The sequence below is a fragment of the Anas acuta genome, chromosome 19 (assembly GCF_963932015.1).
Source record: "Anas acuta chromosome 19, bAnaAcu1.1, whole genome shotgun sequence".
NCBI classification, from domain to species: domain Eukaryota; kingdom Metazoa; phylum Chordata; class Aves; order Anseriformes; family Anatidae; genus Anas; species Anas acuta.
This window is the reverse complement of record NC_088997.1, coordinates 612,586-620,114: the sequence shown is the minus strand read 5'-3', so window position 1 is coordinate 620,114 and position 7,529 is coordinate 612,586.

The window sequence follows — 7,529 nt, the reverse complement described above, 5'->3', positions numbered from 1 at the left end:
ATAATTTAGCATATAAGACCAACTAAATTGGTTGAAAAGTCACTTCCATGAAAAATAAAAATCCTCTTTTGTCCTATTTCCTTGGGAATCTGCTATGGACCATTTCTAAGCACACAGCCCTTCCTCCTCTCTTGCTGTGTCTAAGAGGGAGTTCATCCCTTGACACTAATTAAAGCCACATCTCTGCATTAAGACCTTTTTAATCGAGAAGAAAACAAGCAGAAACAAGTCATTTCTGTTCTCTGAGCAACTCTCAAGCGACTTTTAGTAACAGATTTTCAGATGCTGCACTGAGGAAGGGGAGAGGTGCTGTCAACCATGTACTTGGTCTGCAAACTCCATGTCGGCCCCCGAGAGGACACGGGGAGGGGACAGGGACGAGGAGCACAGTGCCAGCGCCCAGAGGACAAGGAGCGCGTGTGCCAGCTCCCGCACCCGCCAGCTCCACGAGGCTGCAGCACGAGCCCCGTTGTGGGCACGCTGGTCTACAGTTCAACCAAAGAGCACCACATGTCTCCAGGCAGAAACCTGGAGCAGGAGGAAGGGAGAAAGCATCTGTGCTCTCCCTGGTGACATTCCCGGGGGAGCCGCAGTGCCCAGACCTTGCAGCCTCCTGTCTCACAGGCTGGTGGTTGCTGAGATAGCGAGTCCTGCCCTGCAGCCGGTGTCCCAGCGCGCCCTCACAACAGCACCTGCAGTGTGCCACAGCAGCCGGGGAGCTGCGGAGATGTCACCTCGGAGGGGCCCCAGGCCAGAGGAGAGGTGGCCCCAGGTGAGGGCCATGGATGGCTGTGAGCAGGAGGCAGGGCAGGGCAGGGAGCCCCACGGACACTGCTCACCTGGAGAGACCAGGCTTACACCTGCAGCACCCGCTCCCAACTAGAGATCAGCATCTTGCACTTGCATTAGCAAGGATCAAGAGTGTTACATCGCAGGAAGAGAGAACCTGGCCCATAAGTCATGTATTTCATTGACATATTTCAATGCCTGTATTTGCATTTACAATCCAATGAAAAATTTATGACTGTTAAACTCATCTGTATGTCATAATTAAACACAAACAATCATTTCTAAATAACTGTTTACCATATTGCATATTCCTTTCTGCAATTAATCTCAATGACTCTTTCTCCTTGTAAATAAATACAGGAGGTGGCATCTTCCGTCACACCGTACTCATAGCTGCATCCAGCGGAAGATGAAGAGTCACGCTGACATTTCAAGAGAGTGGTTACCTGCTTAATATATAGATTGGAAATCCTGTCATTTTCGAATAGATGCCTTGTTCTCCTGCTAACTATTTGTTCTGAGAAAAGCCTCTGAGAGAGATTTATAGGACAAGTGCTGTTTAAACATTAATCTTCGCACAGGGAAAGAGGGAAGCAGGCTGCTGTCACGGTTTCACTGAGGGATAGGGGACCTGCAGAGGGGACACTGAGCCAGCCCCTGCCCTGCAGCCCAGCGTTGGCTCCTCTCACACTCTCCTCCATGGTGACAACCTGTGCCGTGGTTTGGGGACATGATGTGGGGGTGCCAGAGGGCAGAGGAGCATCTGGGGCTTCCAGGAAGGGCAGCATCTGCAGCCATCCTCAGGTGGGGATGACTGCCCCGAGCACAACAAGACCCAGCTCCTGCAGGCTCACCTGCTGCTGTGCCCACCTGTCCCCGGCCCCCAGACACCCGCTCTGCTCGCAGGGCAGGGGCAGCAGCGGCACTGACCCCGTGGGGCAGGCCAGGCAGCCAGCAGCTGCTCAAGGAGCTGCCCCACGCGGCTCCCTCCACCCGTCCCCCTGAGCTCAGGGCTCCTCGAGCAGCACAGCCTTAGGATTCAGCAGCAGACTGTTTCCGTTCAGGCATAAAAAAATGAAATAGCAGTCTACTGATAGGTTCTGATTGGTAGATGGCTCCAAATGAAATAGCGTTTGTCCTGAGAGCAAGGTGAATAAAAGACTTAATGGAGTTCAGTGATGCAATACAAATAACGGTGTCCCTTTACATTACCAGTAACACACACTGCACCCTCTCTGGATCCCGGTTCTCTCAAAACACTCCACCAGGAAGCCGTTTGTAAATAGGACGTCTTGCTTAGTGTCCTCTCCCAAACACCACATTAATCACCCACGGTCACAGGGAATACGCCCAGTTTGGGGCAAGGGAGACACGGATCCTGACTCGCGGCACCTCAGGAGGAGACGCAAAGGAGGCTGAAGGGTATGTGACAACTCCAGAGACCGCTAATCGTCTGTGAAGGATTTCTCCTCCAGATCACGGGCTTATATTATCCCCAGGTTGGTGCTAGTGACTGGAAGCTATTTCCATCCAGAGACCCACATGAAATAAAGTTGAGTGATTGTCCCAGGCTGGGTCCTAGCAGACGGATCTCACAAGCTCCCATTACTGCTTCCTGACACAGGAAAGGAGCGGCTGGGAGTGTAACTGCCAAGGGCAGAACCGCCCTCTGCTGTGCCCAGCCCCACAAGGTGCAGCCGGGTCGGTGCAGCAGTGAGGTGGGGAACGCCGCAGCACTGCCCTGAACGCTCCTGTCCCACAGCACCAGAAAATTGCAACTCTCAGGCCTGTCAGCTTGCCAGCTTCCATGAGCACCAAATTCCCCAACGAAATCAAATTCTTCAGAAGTGGTTAAATTTGCGTATGTTAATTTTTGTTCTAGCGCTACCAGTCTCATTCGCAGTTGTTTATTTTCAACAGTTGTTTACCCAATCTTTGCTGTAAACACATTTTCACAGGTCAAAAGCATAACATGAAAATCACCAAAAATATTTGTACCATGAAGATTTTCATCTGGTAAATTCAATCAGGAAAAAAAGCAGGGGGGAGGTTGAAAGAAGAAGAATGATGACTGCTGTTCCCCTAACCCTCGCTCCCCACTCTCTGCCAGTGCAGCAAAGGCTCGGCCATGCTGTCTGCAAGCCCCATGCTCTCCGAGTTATTGCACAACATCCTAAAAACATGACCTCTAGCAACCAGCAGTGACATGCACCTACCAAGCACTGAGAAACCCCCACATTACAGCTGCGTTTGCCATTGCGCTTGAGCTTCCTGCTGAGGCAGAAATAGCAAAACACAGAGGCCAAGGAAAAACAGTGGTCCAGCTTCCCGGGTTCAGCAGCAAATGATACCCTAGTGCTTTAACTGACCCCAGAACAGTTTGTTTAACTTCTATTGAGGAAGTTTGGTGTCCAGGCAGGTTACACACGCAGATGGAAAACTGCAGGAAGGAAAAAGGCTCCAGAAGTCACGGCAACCCGCTCTGGTCTGCATGGACTGAAACTGCTCCTGCTGGAGACTCAAAATTGTCTCAAACAAATGCAACTTATTGTCTTTTTCACATCTTGCAGTCCCTAACAAAGCTGTTTTCATTATCTGAGAACCCCCTAGTGAAATGTTAGCATCTCAAGTAACCATTCTAAGTGGAAGCAGATTAGGAAAGCGAACGGACAACACAAGCAGAGAAAACAGATATCATTTTCTATATATCAGTTTCTATTAGTTTCAGAGGTAGGTGCCTGTTATACCCACCATTTGTCCGTGGTCAGAGTGCATTTGACAAATTGGAATCGAAATGTGTCTGCTGATGAGACTGACACTGTTATTAGATTTAACTATCAATCTCCAGCTGAGTGAAGTGTAATGCAATTCATCAGGTACCACTCTTACAGATATTTTGACTGGATCCTGTAAGCAAACCAGAAGCAAAGTGTTCTATAATGATTATTTGGTTTGCAAACAGCTTATGGGGAGCAGCCCAACACTGGGCAACAGGCGAGCAGGAGAGGGACGAGGAGCTGGCACCACCACCCCCGGCTGGAGGCTGCCTCCGCACCGCTCCGCGGCACTCCTGCACAAGGCCCTCGCCCACCCAAGGCTGCTCCAGCATCTGCAAGGCACCCCTGAGTAACTGCAGTGGCTGCAGCAACCTCCCCACCGCCACCCGCAGCCAGGCGGGGTGACTGGGCCATCTCCTGGAGCTCAGACACCTTCCTGCATGGGGGGTGTGCAAGGCTTGCTGCCCCCACCACTTCAGGGCCCCACCAAACTCCCTGGCACTGCTCTGTGCGAGAGCCTGCAGATGCCACCGCAGCCACCTGCACGTCACCTGCCTGCCTCCGAAATGCCAGGCAGTGTACAGGGTTTCTCTCCAACCTGCCGCATCACAGCTATGGAGAAAGTTCAGTCAGAGCAGCAGGGAAGAAAATTTGCCTGCTAATTGCTAATGAACAACAAGTTTCCTTGCTAGCACATGAATGAGGAAATGTGGCTCTTCTGCTGCATAATGTAGCTTGTGAAAAGTAACTTGCAAGGCGGGATTTTTTTCCAGGGTAAGCCAATGCTCCAATTATCAGTAAATTGCTGGCACTCGGAATGACTGCATATTAACTCAAAGCAAGTGAATGTTCGCTGAATTACCCAGAACAGTAAATAGCTCTTTGTGGGGTGTGTAAATAATCCCTGGGTATCCAGGAAATTAGGAAAAGACATTTTAAAAACTAATTTGCCTGGGTAGAGTTAAAATTTAAAAGGAAATTAGTAAAAGACGGGTTATCAATGAAATGGTTATTTTGATTGTTATGAGCTTGGTCATGTATTTGTGATTAGAAAAAGACTATTTCTGGAGAGATGCGAGCACTCCTTCCAGATTTTAACAGAGCTTCTATTCTCTCATTTTGCAGAATTTATTCAGCCCTGACCTTTTCACTCAATATTAACTGAAGCATTTGAAATCCCAGCCACTCCACCTTTGGACACCTACCTGGGCAGCCTGCTCTAAGGAACCTATTTTGGCAGGGGGGTTGGACCCAGTGATCTTTCGAGGTCCCTTCCAACCCCTTCAGTTCTGTGATTCTATGGTCCATGGGAGTGGGCGAGGGTCGGGTATGGCCCTGGCTGGCAGTGGCAGCAGCAGCCCAAGGCAGGGAGGTCCCCAGAGCAGCCGTGATGGCAGGGCAGGAGGAGACCCATTGGTTATGGTGCTGTGTTCCATGAAGTCCAAACTCTTCCGCTGCTCCTGGGTGGGTGGCTGCCAACTGAGCCACTGCTAACAAACTGAAGGTTTAATAAATGGATGGGGCTTTGGCTTTTTTTTTTTTTCTCTCCCCACTTTTTATTTATTTATTTTTAAATTCAACTCCCTCATCACTGAGCTAATGCACTAATGGACACTTACCATTACCTAACTTCCGACCTAATGGGCACAGTAAATAAGTGAAAGGCTCATAAAATCAAATTTACTGAGCATCATTCCTTTTGCTGTCCATTAACTGAAACTATTTATTAGGTTAAACATATCTAGGGTATAGAGCTATATTCATCTTGCATTGGAGCAGTTACACAGGCATTTTAGGATCCCAGGAGCTCCTGCAGTCACAGGATGAGCAGAGGCTGTTCACACCCCCCAGCCCGCAGGCAATGGGGCTGTCACGGTGCTGTGGGCTGGGGGGCCCAGAGGGAAAGAAAAGAGGGCGCTGAGGCCAGAGGAAATGTGCTGTTCTGTCTTCTAAAAATTGCAGGGTTTTGTCCTCTCTGGACAAAAGCTATTCCAAGAGCTATTTCTCACTTGCTTTCAGTGCGTGCTGGGATCACCTTGGTCTGGATGCTCTTTTGCCTTAGACTTGTCCTTGAGTGGAAGTTTACAGCTTATACCTGCTCAGCACGCAACAGCAAGCGCTCTCACTCAAGGAATCTGGTTAAAATAAAGCATTGTTTGTCCTTGTTACACTAAAAATGTAGGTGCTGATGTGCTTGTCACCTATGAAAATTGTAGCACCAGGCACTAGATCAAAAAAAGGCTTGTTGAATCTGGATAGCAAATGTCTGCTCTAGGGAGTTTACTCTTAAATGTTATTGAGTACCAAAAGAGGAATAAACCCTACAGCTTTTTATTTGCCAGGTGCATTGACTTCAAGGGGAATCAGCAATAAGGGGCCATGGGACCATGGCGCACATGATGAACACTCGCTTGCTCTCCACTCTGCACTCCCTCTCTGCCCCATCCCCAGCAGTGTTTAGAGAATTGGAGGATCACCTCCCTGCAGGCTGCCTGCCCCTGCTCGCTGCTCAGTGCCCCTCCAGCACGGGCACCCCTGGGGCCTTCCTGCCCCCTGCTCTGGCTCTAGGGCTCGCCCCGTGGCCATGCCCGTTGTGGGGCCTGACACAGGGAATGCTCAAAATGCAACCCAGCTGTTTGCCTGTGCAAAGCAAATACACGTGGCCGGGTCACCACGCCGGGCTGGCTGTGCTGCCATCTCACACAAGGAGGACTCAGACTTATATAGAAGTGTATCTGTAATAGGGTCTGGTATAAGGTATGAGGAAGACGTGCTAAAAGCACCAATTATGTCTTCTGTTTTCTATCAAAAGAAAGAATTTCTGTCTTCTGGCATTCAGTTCTTTGTAGAAATATAAAAAGAATTTCAATTGAATCAGCTTTCTGAATAGCAAATTACAATCTGCTGCCCTTAATGGGTAATATCCTCTGCCATCAAGGCTGCTTTTAGGATTTCACTGTCTCCCATAAAGAACAGTTTTACTGGATTATCAATGAAAAGAATAGCTGTAACAAAAGACAGGTTGATAGCACTTTTTTCCCTTCAAGTCTGGCAAGTTTCAGCGAGTCAATCTCTCACATGAAGTTAGGTGCCTTTGCTTAACTCCTAAAGAAACCCTGGCGCTCCATCACCCCACTGGATGCACCTCTCATCTCCACAAGCCTATGGGGCATCGGGGTCCAGGTTAGGGCATGCTCCCCCCCTTCTGCAGAGCCCCCACTGCTCACCCTGCAAACTGCACGTGGAGACAGGGGAAGATGTGGCTTCCCTCCACGTGCCCCATGAGCGATGCCAGGTGCAGCAACATAGAGCGAGGACACTGAGTCAGAAGCCTGCACCGCGGACAGATGTGTTTCAGATGCTTAGCCCAGAGACTGGAGGACATTCATTGTCAGCACGCACAGGCCATAAAACATCCCAACAACTCTCTAGCAAAGAGCGGGCACAAGGGGAAAGGGCAAAACACCATAAAAATGATGCAATGCTGTAGGAAAACTACAGAGAAGTTCAAGATTTGAGGTCCTTGAGCTGGGAGATAACTTGTTACCTGAAAACATCCAGCTAGTGTGGGATGGCAGCGCACTTGCTCCTGGCAGCGTGGTGTGCAGCTGGCGTTGTGCTTGGGTTCTCAGCTCACAAGGAAACCCCCAGAGCTCACTTGGGCACGGCAGGCAGAGCTCCAGCTGGGCCATAGCCGCAGTGTTCCTGGGCATGGAAAAGTGCTGTTGGCCTTAATGACGGAGTCTGGTTTATAAATACCCAAAACAGAGATGGATTAGATGAACTTTGAAAACTTTCATATACATATTTTAAGTGCTCCAGCTTACTAAGCTGTTTTTTCTTCTGTAAACTCCCAGGGCCCTAGTAAAGTCAGTCAACACACCATTACAATCATTTAGGGAACAGTAAAGCTTTGAAAAATAGCATTTCCACTGTGGATTTATAGAAACCATTTGAACTACA